This window comes from Protopterus annectens, chromosome 4.part0 (assembly GCF_019279795.1).
Source record: "Protopterus annectens isolate FY-2018-M chromosome 4.part0, PAN1.0, whole genome shotgun sequence".
Lineage (NCBI taxonomy): Eukaryota > Metazoa > Chordata > Ceratodontiformes > Protopteridae > Protopterus > Protopterus annectens.
Window position 1 is genome coordinate 1765321767 of NC_056733.1, and position 23497 is coordinate 1765345263.

General features: G+C 39.9%; 1 long non-coding RNA gene across 1 annotated transcript in view; it reads right to left on the minus strand.

Moving 5' to 3' along the window:
* Nucleotides 1-8090: 8090 nt before the first annotated feature.
* The window catches only part of LOC122800197, a 186833-nt gene continuing 171426 nt past the window's right edge, over nucleotides 8091-23497 (minus strand). Inside the window, exon 3 of the long non-coding RNA XR_006364551.1 lies at nucleotides 8091-8195. This is a non-coding gene — a long non-coding RNA (uncharacterized LOC122800197). The remainder of the gene's footprint in view (nucleotides 8196-23497) is intronic.

Genomic DNA, 23497 nt, shown 5'->3' on the forward strand with positions numbered 1-23497 from the left:
TCACTGTACCATGCATGTCTGAGATTCTTACACCCATAGTTAATATGGCTGTATACATTTCACTGTACCATGCATGCCTGAGATTCTTACACCAACCATTAATATGTCTGTATACATTTCACTGTACCTTGCATGTCTGAGATTCTTACACCCATAGTTAATTTTATTTATTTTTTATTTTACATTTGCTGGGAATGTCTGACTGAGCCGAGGCCCTTTTTCGGCAGAGGCCTGGGGAGAAAAGCTCCAGTACATACAAGTATAACATTAAGTACATTAGTATAGATTTTATGCAAGTAGAATACAGCTAAATCTTATACAGATAACAATTGGTTGTACATATATTAGTTAAGCAGAATGGAATGCAAAGTACAAAAATCAGGTGTTTTTTTTTTTTTTTAATCAAATCAGACTAGTAGTTATGTGAGTATTACAGAGAGAAGTACATAGATTGAGGAAAAGTTGAGAATGGAAAGTTTTCAAGGAGGGTTTGAGAATTGGCAGATCCATTTCTTATTGAAATATTCCTTTAGTGTTAGCTTAAACTGTTTGGGATGTGTCTGTGTTCGAATCTCGAGGGGAAGTTTGTTCCATTCAATAGAGGAGTGGTAGCTATGTACATTTTGTCCTGCTTTAGATTTGGGCTTGTAGATTTTTAGATGGTCTTGGGAAGAGCTACAGAGGTTTCTTGTAGGAGCATAGTGGGAAATGATAGAGTGTAAGGCTGGGCAGAAAGATGGCTGATATATGATTGAATGTATGGTTTGGAGCTGAGAGAGAAGGAGGTGTTGGGGCAGTTTGAGCCAGTTTAAGTATCTTAGTGAGATACTGTGGTGAGATCTGTAGGATTGTTGGGTTGCAAATCTAGCTACTTTGTGATAAGTAGTCTGAAGTCTAGCAAGGAGAGAGGAGTTAAGGTTAGTAAGAATTTGAGAGCAGTATGTTAAGCAAGGAAGAAGATATGCATGAGTGAGGACTATTCTGGCTTCCTGAGTAAGAAATTTGTTATTTCTATATAGTAGACTGAGCTCAAGGTGGGTTTTCCTGATACAATTATTTATGTGGAGATCAAATTTTAGTTGGTCATTGATTGTAATACCAAGGAGTTTTGAGCTTGATTCGGCTACGACTGGTGTCTTATTGAGTGACTGGATAGTGAAGGAGGTCTTGATGTGGTTAGCTGTTTTAGGGAGGAAGAGTAGGAGTTTAATTTTTTTGGGTTTAGGATGAGTTGGTTGTTGGAGAGCCATGTTTCTACCAAGTTAAAGGATGACTGGGTAGCTGTTAAGAGTTCTGAGTGAGAGTGAGTTATAGTTATGACTATAGAGTCATCAGCACATTGTATAATAGAGGAGAGTGGGCAGTAGGTATAGAGCAAGTTTGTGAAGATGTTGAAAAGTAATGGCCCTAAAATGGAACCTTGAGGGACTCCCATTTGTATTTGTAGTGGAGTTGATAGAGCAGTATCCCATTTTACAGATTGGAATCTCTCTCTAAGACAGCTTTCAAACCATGCCATTTTATCAGGAGAGAAATTGAGGTTGAATAGTTTAATAGTAAAGAGTGAGAGACAGTATCGAAGGCCTTAAAGAGGTCAAGGAAGAGACAGGAGATATGTTTATGGTCATCTCTGGCCAAGGAAATAGTATTAAGAAAGGACAAGAGTGCTGAATAGGTACTATGCGTTGGTCGAAAACCATGTTAAGTAGGTGTAAATAAGTTTTCCTGTGAGAGATGATCCATGACTTGAGTATGAATGCACATTTCAAGAACTTTAGATAGAAAGGAGAGGATGGCAATAGGCCTAAAGTTAGAGATTTCAGTGGATAGTTATGGTATAGAAGTGTTTCCAGAGGGAAGGTACTTTAGATTCTAAGATGGAGCAGTTTATGAGGATAGAGATAGGATAGGCAAGTAGTGGGCAGCTGACTGTAGAAAGTAGGGTGGGATGTTATCTGCAGATACAGAGCAGGGTTTAAGTTTGGAGAGTAAGGTACGGATGTGGGTTGTGAGGATGGGCTTGAGAGAAAAGATTTTAGTAGGAGTTGTTGTTGAAGAGAAAGCTGGGTTTGTGGGGTTCTTTGTGTTGGAGCTATTTGAGTTAAAGAGATTGGATATTGATTCAACAAAGTAAGTGTTGAAGGTGATAGCTGTGTCTACTGGTGTCTTTTCTGGGGTAGGGTTGGGTGAGGTAGGGTTTCCCGGATGGAGCATTTGATTGATTGTGTGCCAGAATTTGTTTGGGTCTGATTTTAGTGCTGTAGGGGGGGGTTATAGTAGAATTCTTTTTTTTCTTTGTTGATTAGTCTTTTGACCAGGTTTCTTTGTATCTTTGTAGATCATAGGGATTTTTTTGTTTGAAACCATGAAGCCAGGACTTATCTCTAGACTTCATGAGAGTTCTTGTGTTTTTTGTTAGCCAAGGAGATATTTTAGCTTTTGTTCTGATTTTACGAGGTGGGGCTAGTGAGTTAAGGATATCCAGAAAAGTAGAGCTGAAAGCAATGACAGCTTCATCTAAAGGAATTTAAGTGAGGAAGTCCCAGTTTACTCTACATATTAGAGTGTTAAACGTTTCCGGGTTAAAATTGGAGAGATTATGCCTAGTAAAAAATGTGTGTGGTTTTGGGAGGTGACTAGTATATCTTAGCACTTTTATAGATGAGTGGTCACTCACGGAATCAGGGAGAGTTTCAGGATTGTGATATTTGGATGGAGCTGAGATGAGTATCCACTCTATGAGGGTATTTGTAGTGTGGGTGTTAGAGTGTGTTGGCTTAGTAATTAGCTGGGTAAATCCATATAGATTAATATTGTGCATGGATCCAGGGTTATTAAGGGTTAGCCAATTGATGTTCATATCACCAAGGAGGATTGTTTCATTTGGGATATTCAGGGAAAAATAGGAGAGAATGTTTTCCAGTATTGGAATATTATCACCTGGTGGAATGTAGGTGGCTACTATAGTGATTGTAGTGTAGTTGTTTAGTTTAAGGTTAACTGTCAGTATTTCTGCTGGAGAGAAAGATGGCTTTGGATTTGTGATGAGAGAAATTGTGACATTACTAGAATAGACTATGCCAACTCCCCCACTCTTTTTATTCATTCAGTCTAGGCGAATCATGTTATAGCCGGGGTGGGGAGGATATCTTTATCTAGGTTGTGTGGTTTAAGCCAAGTTTCTGTTACTGCAATGAAATTAGGGGTATGATTTGCTATCCAAGCATGGAACTGGCTGTTTGTTCAGAATGCTTCTGGTATTAATAGAATAGAAGGAGATTTGTTTTAGGGGAGTAGTTAGAGGGGCTGAGATGGGAGGGATGTTTGGACTAGAGGTAAGGTTCAGGTTTGGACCTGAGTTTGGATGAATATCACCTGCTATAGGTATAGTGGTGGGGAAACTTTTGGATTTTGATGTGAGTGGGTAGTATCTAATAAGCTTTGGTTTGTTTTTTGGAGTTAGGGAGTAAGAAGGGGGTATTTTTATTTTAGGGAGTAGAACATTTAAGGGTAGCAAAGAGGGAGAGATGATGAAGTCAATTTTTGAGTTAGGTTGATCAAGTGAGAGTGGGTTGGGGGATGTTTATGGAAGGAGGGTAATGGTGCATGGGGTGCAGTGAGATGATGTAAGAAGATTAGTTGAAGTAGTAGAAGGTTGGTGAGCATTAAGGTATACATAGTAGGAGATCAGATATAGGAAAGAGTATAGAATGGAGTTTGATTGAGGAAAGGGGGAAAAGAGTAGGTGTGCTGGAAGTGAGAGGGGGTAGAGGTAGGTTTAAGAGGTGGCTGTGTACAAGCGGTTGGTACATATAGGGTTTAGTTAATGAATGAGGTGGAAGAGGGTGAGAGTTGGGGAGGAGAAAGTATGATAGTAGGATGGTGTGGTGTATGAGTGGGAGTGGTCTTAAGAATCTGAGGGAGATCTGATTGGTAGTTGTATGAGGGTGTGTGTGTATTTCTGCAATAAATATAGGAGCACTGGGAACAGGTGGAATTTGGGGGAGGGTAGGGGAGCGGAGTGAGCCCGTAGGACGAATGGAGCGGGATACAGCAAGTGAAGAGAATGCAGCAGAAAAGTATCAGAAAAAGTATCAGCAACTGTAGTACAATACTATGGTAAGTGGGTAATGTAATGAAAAACTGTTAGGGGGGGGAAAGCTTTGTTAACAGGCTGGAAATATGTTCGTGTTTTAGCAAGGGGGGAGAGGCTGTATAACAGTTAAGGCGATAGAGAGTATGAATTAGAAAAATAGTTTAGCCAGCTTTAGGAACTAAACCTCAGGAGAATAGTGTAGTACTAGCTATTTTGTTGGTAGGTGCTGTCACCTAATGGCATAAGAAAGGATAGCAAGCAGAAGTGTTAAGTAAGTCTGTGCTTGAATTAAAATGATTATTCACGGTTTAGAGACTGGAGGGGGGGAGAGTAGCAAACGGTCTGTGGCAGGCTGCTAAAGACACACACATGGGAAGATAGACAAGCACAACATGGGTATTAGGAAGTAGTTTAATTAGCTAGTCTATAGGTAGTTTCCTTTGGCTATATACATTCACAATAATTGTATTGGGAAGTCCTCACAGTAGCAGCGTTCAAGGTGACCCCGGCTAGCAGGCAGGTTCAGGGAGTCTTCTGGGTTAAGCAGGAGGTAGTTCTTTTAATTATATTGGCAGGGAGGGAGCATCTGGAGTGGATTAATTCACAATAATTGTATTGGGGAGTCCTCACAGTAGCAGCGTTCAAGGTGACCCTGGCTAGCAGGCAGGCTCAGGGAGTCTTCTGGGTTAAGCAGGGGGTAGTTCTTTTAATTAAATTGGCAGGGAGGGAGCTGTATACATTTCACTGTACCATGCATGTCTGAGATTCTTATACCCATAGTTAATATGTCTATGTACATTTCACTGTACCATGCATGTCTGAGATTCTTACACCAATAGTTAATATGTCTGTGTACATTTCACTGTACCATGCATGCCTGAGATTCTTACACCCACCATTAATATGTCTGTATACATTTCACTGTACCATGCATGTCTGAGATTCTTACACCCATAGTTAATATGGCTGTATACATTTCACTGTACCATGCATGCCTCAGATTCTTATACCCATAGTTAATATGTCTATGTACATTTCACTGTACCATGCATGTCTGAGATTCTTGCACCCATAGTTAATATATCTGTATATCTTTCACTGCACCATGCATGCCTGAGATTCTTACACCCACCATTAATATGCCTGTGTACGTCACTGTACCCTGCATGCCTGAGATTCTTACACCTACCATTAATATGCCTGTGTATATTTCACTGTAAATTCTACTTAGGGACCATGTACATCATGAAGACAAAGTGAGAACTCATATTGGCACTTTGCTATCTTTTGCAAGCCATATTCTCTCTTCCAAGACAATGGATCCTTGATGGATCCCATGTACATACATTATAGTTACATTAAACACAGGAGAGTGATAAAGTCGTACCCATAAAATGCATTGAAACAGTGACTTTTCTTCTGGGTCATATCAGTAAATATGCTGTGTCATCAAATATTAAAGCAAATAAAGCTCCTGAGACTGGTCAAAATGTTGAACCTCAAAATCAAATATGTAGCTTATGACCCTATAATATCTGTGATTATTTTGAATGAAGCCAGAAAACACAAGTAGGAGGCAAAGGACCAGTTATGCTTAATGTAATTCTCATCCTTTGGGTGTAATCATATGGGCTTAGTGTTGAGACTTATGAACCTCAGCAAAATACATGAGCAGGAAACTGTATCAAAGAAACTGGGTGGTATAGAGATGCGTTACACTATCTAATGCAATAATAAAGCTGTGTGGCATGGAAATATGGACTTACACATCATGATTATCCTGTGTAAACAATTCGCATTAACACTTAAATTGCTTGATCAACAGATATGAGCAAACAGTATTTTTATGAAACAGAAAAATTATAACTGTATCATATTTGCTATAGAAAAGCCTTTATTTGCAGTCCTAACTAAATTAGACAACTACATGGGTTTTGAACTCTGATTTTTGGTTTTGACTCTCTAATCTTATCAGAAATGTGCATCCCAAGTATAAAACTCATTTTTTTCCAGTACACAGGCTGCTCAACATTTTTAACTACACTAAAGTAGAACCATTGTCCATCTTCTAAATTACTTTTAAACTTCAATTTAATCTTTACCGATTTTTAAAGTTACATATTCATTTTATTAATGCATTTTAAATGTTAGTGTGGCTATCAAATCAATACTTCAAACATGCAAAGGCACTGTTTAACTGTCTACAGGATGTGTCTCTTGTCATGGACATGTTACGTTTTTTTCTTACCAGAATCCATTAACTGCATCAGCATTTTTTGAAACCTAGTGACACATCAAAAGATTGTGCAAATAATGTAGCAGTTAGTGCAGCAGAGAATATAAATGTGCAGATGTACATTGTGCCCTCTTTCTACAGAAATAATTTAGCACCATATGACATTATACGGCTTCGTTACTGTAGTAGCACTTAGTGAATCTTTACTAAGTGACTCCTAGTTATTGAAGGTGCCATTTGTCAAATACTGCTGGTGATTTAGTGCCCTGATTACCTAACAGTACCTTTTTGTGTTGGAATTGATCAAAAAGGGCTTGTGCAAGCACAGAGTAGAGGAAACAGTATGTACAACACATTACTATTTCCCTTTATCTGGTTTTATGCAATCATAAACACAGAAAAACAACTGGTGTCAGAGTCATGGACTAAAACTAAATGCCAAGAAATGCATAATAGTATCCTTTGGGAAGTCATCCACCCCTGGTAAATATCATATTGACAATAAAGTCCTTAGAACTGACTCAGTAGTCAGGGACATAGGAGCACACATAGATAGTAATCTAGCCTTTGACCATCATGTGTCTACAGTAGTGTGGAAATAATTATATGTTGCCCAACTTATAAACAAAGGTATGGCATCAAAGTCCAAGGAAGTCATTGTTTCACCGTATTTGGCATTCATCAGACCATCATTGAGTACAATCCACCCTTTGGTATGTACCTGACCAGGCATATCCAACAATTGGAACATCCACAGAGGTTCCTCACTAAGAGAATACAGGGTGTAAGTAATATTTCCTATGCAGAATGCCTCAAGGCCCTGTCCTTATATCCTGTGTCCTACAAGCTTTTGAGGGGAGATCTATGCCTGGCATTCAGGGCATTGTCAGACCCTACTCTGCTGCACCTCCTGCATATCCACAAAACAAACAGCACCAGAATTACCCGTTCTAAAAACTTAAACCTTGCCTGTGATATAAATAGGACCTGCTGGAGAGCTAGGTATGTATCTCAGAGACTACACTGTCTATGGAACAGGCTCCCCATCTATGTTAAGCAGAGTTCCTCCCTAACCCAATTCAAGTGCAACTTGGACAATTGGATGGGAAACCGGAAATTCATCCCTCGAAAGGCACCTCTGTCTCTAATGGACACAGGTAACCTGTAAATGGTTTAGCTCCCAGGCCCATGCTTACACTTATCAAGGGTATCAGAACTTGTCAGAGATTTGGGATGCATGGATAGGCTTAAAAAGGCCCTTGTGGTCATTAGCCTAGTTGCTATGAATCTATGAACCTAAGTAACAAGGAGTGTGTGGGGGGGGGGGGGTTCCCTTACAGATGTGCTTGATTTGGTGCGTTTTGCTTTTAACTTAATTGCGTAGCTTAGGTTTTGTTATACTGTTAGCTTCAGGGAGTGTGGCTGATGTTGGGTTTTCCATTCTTTGACAGTTGCTAAGCAGCTTTTTTCATTAGTAGGGTAATAATGCAGAGCCCCTTGATGAGTTTTCTTAAATTCCATATGATGCCTTTCAGCTTACCTCTTTCAAAAACTAAATTATGTATAAACAATTCTCAAATCTGAGTAAAATGAAAGATTTCAGCAAGCCAATAAAATGCTTTTTCATTGCCTGAAAATGTTTCACATATTGTAAAGTATCTATGCAAAATAACATTTGTCAGAAATGGACTTATTATTTAATATGCCTTGATAAAAAATAAATTAAAAAAAAAATCTTTTACTGCTGCTTACCCTCTTCAGGGCCATTTGTTTTCTGCTCTCGTCTACTACCTGTTTTTCTTCCTGCACCTTCAGATCCTTTTGAGAAGCCTTTTCTCCTTTTTCTTTGAATTCGCCCTGGATCTGCAATAGAAAAACAATATTTTAAAGATATGAAGTCATATCCCAAATAATTTCTACATTTGTTTTCTTTGGATGTCAGTTCTGTAAAATTATTAATTTGCATTGGCTAGCTATAATTCAACACACACACACACACACACACACACACACACACACACACACACACACACACACACACATTATAATGCACACAGATACACAAACACACACACACACAAGAGGGGGGGGGGCAGAGAGAGAGACTGGTATAGGTAGACAACCAGAATGGTGTTTCAAAATGAAGTACTGTAATGTAAATAATATGAATGAATGCTGTAAACAGAACTACTGTTTAAAAGGAACATAAATAATGTATTTAGTTGTTTATAATTTGTAAACTGGGATGACAATCTGGTACAAGCCCCTTTTCAGCCACTACAGTGGGCATAAGGTTACACAATATAGAAAAAGTTGCAAGTACAAAATTAGTATACATTCAACTCTGCACATAAAAAAATGAATAACACACTGTGCAGCAAATATGTATGCATATTCATGCAATGATACATGCATTTAGCAATGTAGTGAGTTTATATCAAATCATAATCATAGGACATACAAGACACTGGGCCATGTGGCCATTTACACCTTCCCAGTGCCCACCCTTAGACCTTACCTACTTTTAAAAGGAGTGATAGGTCAGTCATGCCAGGGGTGAACTTATGAATATCCATCCAATTGTCACTCTCCCTTTTAAAGGAAGATAGTGTGTCACATTGCTTGATCTGGACTGGAAGTTTGTTCCAGAGTAGGGGTAGTTGTGTGAATAATCTCTCCATTATGATTTGTTTATTTGCTGAAGCAGGTTCAGATCTTTGGTCCTGTTGTTCTTGGAATCTGTATCCCTAATAGCCCAGAAAGCAAGGCACAGATCACCCTTAAGAAGTATAAAGGACACTGAATACACGGACAAAACCTGCAGCCTCTTTGGTAGTGCAGGTCTTTTAGGCCTGTAATCTTTTTTTGTTAAGAACCCTTGGGATATCTCCAGCTATTTATGTTTAATAAGATACATCCCAAAGGAGGCATTGTATTTGATGATGGGTCTGATCAGTGTGGAATATAAAGGAGTAAGGACTTCTTTGGATCTAGAGATAATGCCCTTTGTGATCAGCTGCGCCAGATAGAAGGATATCCTAAACACTGTTTCAACATGGTGATCAAATGTGAGGGAATTATCTACCTGTATTCCAAAGTTTCTCAAAACATCTTTGTTTTGGAGTGGGATGTTGTTAATGCTATAAGCAGGGTGGAGAAATCATTTACCAAATATGACTTAATTGCACTTTTTGATAGTTAGTTTTGGCCTGTTTACTGTGCACCAGTTATTCATCATCATCATCATCATCATCAGTCCCCTTTTTCCCATTTTTCTACATGGGGTCGGCATATTGTGTTATCTGTCGCCAACTTTCTCGATTCAGTGCCACACTCCTGCCTTCTTCAACACTCATGCCTGACTGTCGCAGATCTTCTTTCACACAATCCATCCACCTCTTTGCTGGATGTCCTCACTTCCTCTTACCTTCTTCCTGTCTGTCCCAAATCTTCCTCACCAGATTGTCTTCTGCTTTCTACACATGCCCAAACCACCGTAATCTGTTCTCTTTGAGCTTTTCTGCAATTGGAGCTACTTTGGCTTCTGCTCTTATGTCCTCATTTCTTCGTCAGTCCCACAGTGTGCATCCTAGCACCCTTGTCAGGCACTTCATTTCCATCACCTGTAGCTTCTTCAACTGTTCTACCTTTACTGCCCAGGTTTCTGTACCATACAGTAGTACTGGTCACACCACTGTCTTATACACCTTACTTTTCAGCTTCTTTGGCATTCTTCGGTCATAGACGACACCTGATACTCTATGCCAGTTGGCTGCAGCCCCCCTGATTCTATCTTTGACCTCTTCATTCAGACTACCCTTCTCCTCAACTATTCCTCCCAGATACCTGAAGCTGTTTACCTGTTCCACTATCTTCCCTTCTATCTCTATTCTCAGTTTCTTCTGATTTCCCCAATTTGCTGCCATTACCACAGTCTTATCTGTACTTAGTTTCATCCCATGTGCCTTCAAATTTGCATTCCATTCTCCTATCCTTTGCTGAAGTTCTAGCTCAGAGTCTGCCTGTACTGCCACATTGTCTGCATACAACGGCTTTGTTGATCCATCAGCTCCAACCTGTTTGCTAATGTAGTTCATCACCAGTAGGAACAGCAGCAGGCTCAGAGCTGAACCCTGATGTACACCCACACCCACTGGGAACCCCTCTATGAGGCCAAACACTGTTCATACTTGAGTCATTAGGTCCTTGTACATAGCCTGCACTAATTCTACCAATCTTTCTGGGACTTCAAACCACTGCAGTATTGCCCAGATCAGCTTTCTTGGGACCTTGTCATATGCTTTCTCCAAGTCTAGAAATGCCCAGTTGGATTCTCTCCACATCTCTAGCTTCTTCTCAAGTATCTGTCTCAATGCAAACATTGGGCCAGTTGTGCTGCATCTTGATCTGAATCCAAACTGCTCATCTCCCATCTTACATTCTACTACTCTGCATATCCATTTATCAATCACCCTCTCCAGAACTTTCAAGCAATGTGATAGGAGTTTGATGCCTCTGTACTGCCCACAGTTCAAGTATGCTTATTCTCCAGTCATCTGGGATACGCCTTTCTCTCCACACTGCTATTAGTACCCTCAGGAGCCATTTCTCTCCTATCTCACCCAGCATCTTTATCATATCTGCTGTGACCTTATCTGAGCCTGCTGCTTTCCCGGAATTCATCTTCCTTAGTGCTATTCTTACTTCTTCTAGAGTGGACTCCTCTTCTTCTCTCATTGTAGGCTGTTTCTATGGCAGTACAGCTTCTGTGGGCTTTTCTTCATTCAGAAGCTGCTGGAAATACTCCTTCCATCTGCCTTTGATGTCCTCTGGGCGGGTGAGCAGGTTGTTGCTGGCATCTCTTATGAAGGGTGTCTTACTATCTTCTTTATCTTTTTTTCTTTGCCTTGCCACCTGATATAGTTTCTTTGTGCCACTTACTGAATCACTTTCCAGAAGTTGGTGCAGTGCCTCTGATGCCCTATTCTTTGCTATTGCAACTTCTTTCTTGGCTTCTTTGGTAGCCAAGCAGTAGTCCTTCCTAGCCTGGTCAGTCTTTGCTGTCTTCCACTTCTTCCTGCACTCCTTCTTTCTTATGATGACTTTCTGGCCTTCTGCATTCCACCACCAGCTTTCATTATGTACCTTATTTCCATTCCTGGCCCAGCCACATATATTTTTCTCTAGTCCTAACACATGCTGTTTTTAGGTGCTGCCATTCTTCTTCAACTCCACCTATTTCCTCCTCTTCTTGGGGTGCTAGAGCCCTGAGTAATTCCTTAAACTGTTGTACTTTTTCTCCAGTCAACTTCCAGGTCTTCAGCCTGGTCTCTGTTGACCTTAGAGCTTTCTCTGACCACTGCTTGCAGATGATTGTGGTTTATGCTGTGGGCTGACTGTTTCACTGGGGATGACTTTGCAATCATGGATTCTGCTCCAGTGGCTTTTCCTTACTAGGAGGAAGTCTACCTGAGTTGCATGTTGACTACTCTTGTATGTGATCTTGTGACTGTCTCTCTTTCTGAACCATGTGTTAGCTACCATCAAGCCATTTGCCAGACAGAAGTCTAGAATAGCTTCTCCTTCTTTATTCTTATTCCCCCACCCGTGTGGACCCAGCCAGTCCTCATATCTTGTTCTGTCTGTCCTGATATGTGCATTCAAGTCACCCATTATCAACACCATTTCATTTTTTCCTGCTTTATCTAGTAGGTCCTGCAACTGCTGTCTGAATGCACTTTTTTCCTCACTGTGACAACCCTGCTATGGGGCATAGGCTGAGATTATAAATACTGCCCTACCATTACACTGGAGACTGACTGCCATGAGTCTGTCATTAATTCTGATGATATCCTTTACTGCCTTCTTACTGTGCACCAGTTATTAACGTGTAAATTCAAGCTGTAGCTTCTACATGTCAGAAGAGGATTTGCATATGACACCCAGTTTACAATCATCTGCAAATTTGGTTAACTAGAGATCCCCATTTTTGATATGGAGATCAGAGCTGTATATGCCAACTAGCAGAGGTCTTAGCGTGGATCCCTGAGGGACCTCTCTGGTTACCTTCATGCTCTCTCAGGATGCACCTACCAACCTGACTGTGTGGTTTCAGTCCATCAGCCAATTTGTCTTCCATGTGACTACATAAGGATCAGTTTGAAGTGTATTTAGCTTGTTAATAATGATATGATATCAAATGCCTTGGCAAGGTCAAGAAATGTTTAGACAGCATGACCACTGTCCACGGCTTGTGTTACCTTATGAAAAAAGTTTACTAGACTCATTAGAGTTATGCAGGTTTTACCCTTAACAAAGCTAAACCACTGGAAGTCAAGTTTTATAACAGTTGTAATATTGTAGTTTATCAGTTATAGCCCATTCTTTGATCTTGCAGATGAGGCTCATCAAGCTGATAGGTCTGTAATTTCCAGGGTTGATTGTGGGGCCGCCCTTGTGAAGTGGCATCACAACAGCTATGTGCCATACCTTGGGGATAAAGCTGGAGGCTAAGCTCATGATGAATAGCTGTAGGAGTGGTTCCACCAGTGCATGGTTAGTGTTATTCAGCAGGCAGCCATATATGTTATCAGGTCCCATAAATGATGTTTTTTTTTATTTTGAAAAGTACATTTAGCAAGTGTACCTTTGGAGGTTTGAGATGTTTAGGGATATATGGGTTTTGTATATATGTCTCAGGGGTGAAATTTGCACTAAATTTGTTTGCTAATATATTCATAATATCCACTGCGTCCAAGTAGGTAGTGTCATTTTAAATAAACTCAGAGCAAAAACGGGTGCTATTTCTTAATCTCCTGATGTAAGTAAAGAAGGATTTATAATTATTCTTAGATTCTGATACCAGACTAAGTTCATGGGATGTCTTTGTTTGCCTGGTGGCAATTTTCAGTACTTTAGATTCTTTTTGATTTTGCCCTTGGTTTGTTGATTTTTGTTTTTGCTGTATATTCTATAAATCTTTTTCCTTCCATTATATTGTTTGTGTATGCATGTGGACCACTAGGCTGGTTTGTCAGATTAATAAAGTGTAGAATTTATTTGCGTAACTACTGGCTGTGTCAACATTTTGGGGGTTACAATTATACATTAATTTGGAGACTTCATCATAGAATTGTAGGAGATTAGTACTTTTTAACTTGAATTCTGTGATATTTGCAGAGTAACATCGCTAGGACAGGGTGAAAGGGACAACTTCACTGGGCGCAAAGTGTTGGGGGGGGCATGATTAGTTGATCACAATCTCTAATGCAACACCTGGTTTTAAAGCTGGTATTGCATTTGCAGTCAAACCTGAGCAATGTAGCACTCCATGTGTGGTCTAAACTGTGACAACTGCTTGATACATTATATCAAGCAGCTTGCTACAGTTTAAAAGTAAAATAGAATGTCTTTTTTATACTAAAGCCTGAGCAATATAGTGCTCTGTGCAGGCAGGGTATAAATTGTAGCATCTGTTTGCTACATTTGTAGTAAACAGTTTGCTGGGGTTTAAAAGAATAAATTAGTATTTTTTTTTAATTTTATGATAACTGTTCAAGGAAGGTTGGGAGTAGGGCAGAGAAATGGGACCTGAATGGCTGGCTGGGGGTGGGGGGGGGGGGCATGTTACGCATCTGGCCACCTGTTTTGTGTGCCAGTAGAAGGAACATCCATTTTTTTTCTTGCTGTTCACCTGAACAGCTGAGGGGGTGGGGCCCTAGCTCATGGTAGCAGCACAAGGCACTGGTTGAAGCAGCTATGCTTCTGTATTTGCCTCTGTTGGCTTGGAGATTTTGAAAGAGAAGATTATCAGTACCTGGTCAAACTTAACTGCACATTCATTATACCAAAAAGAGGAAGGTATTTAAAAAAAGAAGGTATTATTGTGCTGCAGATTTGAACCAACTTCACAAAAGCACATGCATTTAGAGTCATTAAGCAAGTGTGCCTTTAATTGTTTTGTAAACACTGTGAGAGCTTGTAGTTCAGTCACATGACGTGAAAGAGTGTTCCAGGAATAGACCATGCTCTTGGTCTATCTTTCATTAGTGCTGTTAGATCAAAGGAGAGCCAATGCACCTTAGCAGATTTAAGCATAGTTCTTAGAAGACAATAAGCTTATCTTAAACATTGTTTGTGTCTTTCGGCTTTTCCCGGTTAGGGGTCGCCACAGCAGAACTCCGGTCCGCTAATGATTGGCAGTAGGTTTTTACGTGCTGGCTTGCAGGGCCTAACGCACAACCTTCAATGAAGGAATGCCCATTCACGCATGTCGTCACACAGAGGACGCTCTAACTGAGAATCAAATGGGCAACGTCTAACTGTGAGGCGACAACGCTACCGCAGCACCACCACTGCAGTGATAAGCTATCTTAAACATATGCCAAAATATTGTAAAAGGTAGCTAATGCAGTGGTGGGGTCTATAGCATAGCAGAGTTGAGACAGACAAATGCTAGAAGCTCATTATGTAAAAGTTGTTCAAAGCTGGTAGGAAAGAAGTAAGTAATTTTGTAAAATGGAGGTGGAGGGCTTCTAATGGATTTGACAGTCCAGAATGATGGGATGGAACTGTGGTCGGTAAAGCCATTAGGCAACATTTCAAGCTTCAGCAGATTACTGTGAATGTTGTTAATAAGAACAAATGGTGTGGCTGACAGTAGTTGAGTCTAGTGCCTTCACTGATCATTTATTTAAAGGAAAACTCCACATTAGAACTAAACAATCTATTTTTTCACTCTATTGCTGCTGTCTGGGCTATTTTAACATCTCAAAATCACTCTGACTGCTTCTTATAGAATTTTAATATGTTTTCTGCAAAAATGCCATCAGCGGGGATTGACACATCAGCATGATCTTATTTTTCTTCAAGCCTTTCCTGTAATCCATTTCAGGTCTGCTGTATATGAGTCATGCTAGACATAAGGAAGTAGTGATGTATTCCCATCCCATTAACATATAATAGGATTAGTGTCAGTCACTGTCATCTTATATACTGTCTGTAACAGGACTGCTTCTTTTATTTTTTGAATGGCCCTCATTTGTGTGTGTGTCTCAGGGCTTGTTTTATAGCATACTAAGGAATTATACAGCTGCAACCAAAACAGTTGCTAAATTGGAGGTTTTTGTTCAAAGTATCTTTTTGTAGTCCAAGATGAATTGACAGCCCCTCTCCCTACACTTTGGTAAATGTGCTGATACTTTACAAGAATTACAAGAAAAATATTTTCTGACTTTTCTCTAAATATAACAGACATCTTTGATACTACATTCAAGTCATCTTAAAGTGTAAAGTAGTATAAACAACAAACATTTAAAGTTTAAACTTAGCATTTCAGTAGTGTGGTGCTGCTTATATAAATTTGTCAAAAGAGGTGACAAACTGCCTTTGAACCATTAACTGATCTAACTGCTCTGTTTTGCTATGAAAGTTATGGCTATATTTTAAGCAGCTGTGAATAAATTTAAGTTCTTTTTCCTCTCTGCAATAAAGACAACAGAAAACAGCCTCACACCTGTCTGTCTTGTTTACAGCAGCCTGAGCTCCTGACTACAAATTTTTCTGTGTCTGTGTTATTTATTTCATGCAGGTGTAGACAAATTCTGGTGCAACTTACATGATAAGTTAAGCTTAAAAAAAGTGGGTGGCCATTCCCTTCCTTTGATTCCAAAGTGAGAAAATAAAAGTTTTATAAGTACAAGCAGATTTCAGGTACCTACACAGTACTGGAATCATATTGTGGGGAGCAAAAGAACATTAAGACTTGAGTTAAACTGTAGAAGGAAGAAGGTGGAGTTTTCCTTTAAGGTTGTAGTTGTGACTTAATGAGTCTAGAAACATTTTAAGAGGGGATTTCCAGCTCCAGTTTAGGTCATCACTTAAATCAATCCCTGCTCTTCAGAGAACTTTAGGTTAGAGTTCAAGATTTATTTAAATATAGAAAAGGAGGCAGGGGATGAATATAAATGGCAGCAATAAATATTTTGTGTGTCTGCCTAAATGCAGATGAAGTAGTGTCCAGTCAGGCAGTAGCCAGTTTTGCTGAGATTTTATGCAAAAAGTGTAGAATACAAATAAGCTGCTTTGTCAATCATTAAGAGCACAGAACTTTCTGGACAGCCTCCTGGTCTGTTGCTAAAGAAAAGTGAATGTGTTTCAGAGAAATATGCTGAAATCCAAGATGACTTCTTGAAGCATAATTAAGTAATGACAATTATGTTAATAATAATAATAATAATATTAATGACAGTTTTGGTGTGTAATTTGAAGCTCAGGATTCTAATTGTGAACACTTGTTTTTAATTCTACATATATTCATGGATACACTTGAAAAGCGGCAAGTGTTACTAGTTGGTGGGCTTGGTCCTAGGTTTAACTTGATGTCACCAAATGGGGTATATTAGTTATATGAAGTACTGGTATATGCTTTTACAATTTAATGATAGAAATGGAACTTGAGTATTAAGGAGTTTTGTGACATGGATGAAGTTTTTCTTTGAGAATGAGAGAGGAAAACATTTATAGTTTGTCTACCATTCATGAGTATTAATTGGTTGGTGATGTGAGGGGTTATATGAGTGGAGATAAAGAAAGTGGTAATCTTTAAGTTTGCTATGCTAGTAAGAGGATGTGTGAAGAAGCCACATCAAAATCAAAGTAATTATACATTTTTTGATGAAAGACATATTTTGGTTGTGATGATTGGAGCTGCGGTGAATTGAATTATCTCTTTAAGGTGGGCATAGGTAACAGGAAAAGATGGAAGAGATTGAAGGTTAGATGGATAAAATGGGCACTTGCTCAATGCTGCTGACAGCATAGTATTTATTTAGTATTTAGAGCAGTCAGGACTTCGTTGAATAATAACTTAATAGTTGATAAATATTTTCAACTTGCTGAAGGCATAAAAACACATCAGACTTGTACTTCACATGTTGCACTGTTGTTGCAAAGCTGGGAACTATCACTATGGGAACCACTTTTTAAACAGTGGAATGACCAGATTTGTCAGAGAGGTAGGGAGTCTATCGAGGCTAACTTGTTCTGTTGTTGCAGGTGTGGGCATTCTGACTATGGAGTCATTATTTAAACAGTGGTATGACCAGATTTGTTGTTGCAGGGTTGGATGTTCTGTCTATGGAGTCATTGTTTAAACAGTGGAATGGCCAGATTTGTCAGAGAGGTAGGGAGTCTATCGAGGCTAACTTGTTCTGTTGTTGCAGGTGTGGGCATTCTGACTATGGAGTCATTATTTAAACAGTGGTATGACCAGATTTGTTGTTGCAGGGTTGGATGTTCTGTCTATGGAGTCATTGTTTAAACAGTGGAATGGCCAGATTTGCCAGTAAGGTAGGGAGTCTATAGTGGCTAACTTGTTCTTTTGTTGCAGGGCTGGGCATTCTGACTATGGAGTCATTATTTAAACAGTAGAATGACCAGATTTGTCAGAGAGGTAGGGCATCTATAGAGGCTAACTTGAATCCATGGTAATAATAGAGCTGTTAAATTATATAGTCAAGGACCAATGTGCATTAGACAAAGTAACTTCCCACATGGTTCATTTAATAGAACCAGTTATGTAATTAACTGATACATAAGAGGGCTATAGCCCTGCTGATTTAGAGTGAAGAGTGAAGTTGGAATCTCACAAAGGAGAATTGTTTGCCTGGACCATTGGTTCTAGGTAGTGTGCAGTGTTAAGATGTTTGACTGTACAATTATAGCTGAGGAAGCCTTGACATCTTCCTATAAAAGAATCCAAAGTGAATGAAGTTACTTTGAAGCAACTATATGCTGTGGGCATTAACTCCAAATCAGAAGGAAATTATTGAACTTTGTGTGAAAGATTGTTTCCTTCGGTTTACACAATTGTGTCCTTTTGCTTATAGGACTCTGGGACTTTGAAGAAATAAGAATGTTTGTATAATTTTTTTTGGTTGCAAATACAGAAAGTTATTTCCTTTGGTGTTCATCTTTGTATCAGAATAGTTTGCACCACAGACTTTTGTTTGGCTTTATAATAAATGTGTGTTTATGAACTTGTGGACATTGGTGCATTGCCTCAGGATGGTAAAGAATGTATTTTTTAGTGCCTGGATTTACACCAGAAATTCTTATTTTCTTTTTTTTATGGTTGCACAAATCATTCAGTTTTGAACTGATTTACCCCACCTGAAGAGGAAGAGTTCCAGTGCTGTTTGTTATTGGCTAGTCCCGTGATGTGTGTGTTGTGTTGCTGTTGAGTGGACTGCACCTATAGCATACCTGCTTAAATGCCAATGTGACCACATTTGAGAAAATCTTGAGAACCGAAAGGTACAGAGTCCACTGTCATAACTATGTTAGTGTCAAAGACAACTCCACTACTGAAAAAAAAAATAACCAGAAAGGAAGACCTCAGTGCATATCTGGTAGCCTTTGAGTGCTAACCCCCACCAGGAGGGATGGGCCTCGAGTGTTCGGGCCAGGATTCTCTCAGCCCAGTTTACTAGGGAGCTTTTAAAAAGCTTTCATGGGCATGGAAGGGACTGATAATCACCAGGACTATGAAAAAATAAAGAAGGCACTGTTATTTGTTACCTTTGCAACACCTCATACGTTTTACAGCTGGATATTTTCCCCTAACAAAACAGTAAGATGCCAGTTACGTTATCTAAAGTATGTCTTTAAATTGTGCTAAGTCCCTGAGAGTCAATATACTGAAAGAAAAAAGCCAGAAATGTCAACTACAGATACATTTAAAAGGGCTTTGCCTGCTGCTTTATGAAAGTATTACAAGTGCCCCCCAAGGACAATGAAAATGGGACTGTAATATTAGAGAGGTTGTTATGCAATGAAATGTGTTTTTAAACTGAGCAGTCTGGTCCTTTGGTAAGGCATGTGGTATACTCTAGTAGCAAACAGAAAGCATCAGCTGTAGACATACTGTGCTTTAAATGTAGGAAGTGTCCACATAGTAAGATTCTGCATTAGTAATGATAACACCTTTATAGCTATGAAAACTATAACCAGCGAGAAGCATGCTACTACTGATGTTACTCATATGGAAGACTATGAATTCTTTAAAAGAACAGGACAGTCAACCTTTTGTTGTTGTCCTACAGCAAAGTTAAACAAGTGCAACATCTTAACTGATGACAGGGAGCTGCAGAAACCACTATATTCAGGCAGTTTGGTCACACTAATAAAGGCACAGTATTTGTGTTAAAAGAAAACACTTACACTCTGTATTGATGGAGATAGAAAGCAGTATCCCATTATTTAATTAGAAATACAGACTGTGTTTGGGAAGATAGTTCATCCTGTTGAATTAGTTCCCAATATAACAGATAATATAACAATGATAACAAGGAAAAGTTTTATCCATTTTAAGGACTTATGGGGCAATGGGAAGGAAACCCTCCTTTTGATAAGCCATCTTTTAGTGTTAGCATGGAAACAAGCAAATGAATAAGTCTACGCATTCATCTCCAGCTACCTTGGAAAACAGGGGAGCAACCACCAGACATACTCTATACAAGTATATGAATCCAACAAAAGCTATGGGATGTACTTAGTTCCAAACCTACTGAAATTTGACTAGAAGTATAGGGAGGCTAGAAGTCTTTTCCTTTACTTGTGTTATATATACTCTTGAGGGGTGAACTGCATCTTACCCATTATATCATTAGAGACCCTGTTGTACTTGATATCCTATATCTTTGAAAGTTTAATAGTGCCATAAACACCAGAACCACAGACCTAAGTCTTCACCAACAGATAAATAGAAAAGGATGGAAAAACAGATTTATTATGAATATCTGGAATAAACTTCCTCTGCTGGTTAAGCAATGTGACACATTACCATACTTCAAACAGAACATGGCTGATTTGATGGGGTACCCACACATTTATTGCTGGAATGACTGAACTAGCCCTGCACATTATTAATGGTTGTGAAACTCAATTGCCTGTTAAGTACTATGAATCCTACAAGAGAGAAGAACATGGATCACTTGGAAATATATATATATATATATATATATATATATATATATATATATATATATATATATATATATATATATATATATATATATACACACACACACACAAACAGCATTTATATCAGCATATACCTGTAGCAGAACAGCTTGGTGGAATAGAGACAGTAGACGGAAAGGAGTTGCACAGTAAACTGGAGAGAAGGAACCACATCCTGAAAGGGTGTATTCTAAAGGAATGAAGTTAGGAAACATGGAAATGTGCAATTTGAGCAGAATTCTGAACCTTGTGTCAAACTAAACTATAAATATCAGAAATTGAGACTTCTACACAGCAGGAAAAGGAAAATGCTGAGGACAAGAAACCTAATAATAGGTTGATACCTGATGCATTTGTAATAGGTGACTCTATCATCAGGCACACTGACGTCCCACTCACCAGGCTGAACAAGGAGAAAGTCACGGTGAGCTGCCTGTCGGGCGCTAGGATCCGCCACATAACACAAGCACTCAGGTCACTCCAAGGCAAGTACAAATATGACTCAGTCATTGTCCATGCTGGTGTGAATGACCTGAGATGTACCTCCCTGGACTACATGAAAAGAGACATAGAGGAGCTCTCTGAGCATGTAGCCCAGGCTGGTATGACCCTGAGCTTGAGTGGCATCTTACCCTCACCAAGAATGATGCCACAATATGAAGACAAGATGATCAATTTCAACAATTGGCTTAAGTATTGGTGTCATTCAAAGGGGATCCAATGCCTGTCAGCCTGGGATGACATGCTTGACAAGCCACGATGCTTCGCTAGGGACGGCTTGCACCTGTCACTCCTGGGCTTTTGGATATTGGCAAAGGCTCTTGCTACCCCCATAGTGCCTTTTTTAGGCAAGACTCAAAAGACAAACCGACCTCCATAGGTATCATAAGGGATAAGAAACTAAGAGTAATGCTACTCAATGACAGAAGTCTAAACCTCAAGATGCATGCACTCGAAACTCTCCTTAGCATGGAGAACATCGATATCTGTGCAGTAACAGAAACCTGGTTCAAGGCTCTCGAGAGCACCCCAGCACTACCAGGTTATACCTCATACCATGCTTTTCGGCCTCAAAACTTGGACCGAACCACAAAAGGAGGAGGAGTATCAATATTCGTCAAAGATATCCACACTTCCAGGTTGGTGGCACAGCACAAAGCATCAGAGACTACCCATGTGCAACTAACAGTGGGTAAAACTGCCTTCCAGTTTATAGCCTGCTACAGACCACCCTCCCAAACCCAGGAACCCCACTCGGCCTTCCTGAGAACACTGGAAAATATGAAGGTCTCTCTAAACACCATTATATTGGGCAACTTCAAGTACCCAAACATAGACTGGGGGCATTACTCTAGCTCCAACACCCTAGCCCAAAGGTTCCTAGAATTTATAAACTCAAATGCTATGGAACAACTTGTTACCACTCCCACAAGAGGGGAAAACATACTGGACCTGATCATCACCAACATGGGGACTCTATGCTCCAGACCAGAAGTGTATCCCTCACTGGTAAGATCAGACCATAAACTAATCTCACTGGATATTCACATCCCGACTCCACCCCCTGCCCTGAAAACCACAGTGAAAAACTTCTCTAAAGCAAATTTCACACTCCTCAAAACCGAAGTGGACTCCTTCAAAGCCCCCGGGCCTGTGGAAAATATGGCCTAGACCGCAGAATCCTTTATAAATGCATTCTATGAACACCTTCAGGAATGCATGGATCATGCAATCCCAAATAGAACCAAGACCCAATCCTCCAAAGGCAGACGTCCTGTCTAGTGGACCCCAGCCATAAACAAACTATACAATAGAAGGAGGAAGCTACTACATGATAGAGCAAAATCCCAGAAAGGGAAGGCATCTCTGATCAGTATTAGCAAAAACTACGGGCACTCATAAAATCATCTAAGGCCAGCTTCGAGAGAAAAATTGCACAGGACACTAAGGATAATCACAAGGCTTTCTTTAGTTATGTTAGGAACCTGGGTGGGAATTCCCAGATATGCTCAGAATTAGTCCAAAATGACAAAAAATACACCAAACCCACAGACATTGCCAACATCCTAGCTGACAGGTTCAGCGCAAACCCCCCCCCCACACCAAAAGGGCAAATATCTATCCCAGAAAAGTGCTGCTCCCCTGACATCTCAAATGCTCAGGTAAAAGCTGCACTCTCCAAAGCAAAAAACACAGCATCAATGGGACCAGACGGTGTCCCGGGCTGTGTCCTACATAAACTCCAAGAAGAGCTAAACCCAAACATAAAACTACTGTTCAATCTCAGCCTTACTACAGGATATGTACCCAAAGAGTGGTGTACAGCAACAGTGGTCCCTCTCCACAAAGGTGGTGCCTCAATGGATCCTGGAAACTATCGCCCCATAAGCCTGACTAGCTTGGTCTGCAAAGCTATGGAAAGGAGCATCATGGACCTCATAAATAAAGATATTGGGGACCTACAGACACTGGATCCTACCCAGTTCGGCTTTGTTAAGGGCAGATCCTGCCTCTTAAACCTGTTTGATTTCTTTGAAACAGTCACCAAGGCCATTGACGAGGGGAAGGTGGTCCACACAGCCTACCTGGACCTCGCAAAAGCCTTCGATACAATACCCCACTCGGGCATTATAGATAAGCTCACCAGCTTAAATATAAACCCCTGTGTCACTAGATGGGTTGCAAACTGGCTCAAGAACAGAACCCACATGGTTAGAATTGCTGGAGCCATGTCAGACTCCAAACCAGTTACACGTGGCATCCCACAAGGCTCAGTCCTGGGACCTCTCTTGTTCCGTATATATTTCTCGGAGGTACAGGCCAACACAAAAGGACTGTGGCTGACCAAGTTCGCAGATGACTGCAAACTGGGCACCATAATCGACTCTCCAGCTGACACAAGCATCCTCCAAAAGTACCTCATAGAAACAGACAACAGCTAAACGCCAAAAAGTATATAGTCATCCCCTTTGGCAAAAACAAAGTGCCCACAAATTACTACATAGGTGGCAATCCATTAAGTACAGAAGAAGTAATTAGGGACCTGGGGACCCAAGTTGATAGCAATCTCTCATTTGACAACCACATGGTCAAAGTAAACATTTTATATAGCCCACCTAATCATGAAGTGATTCACATCTAGA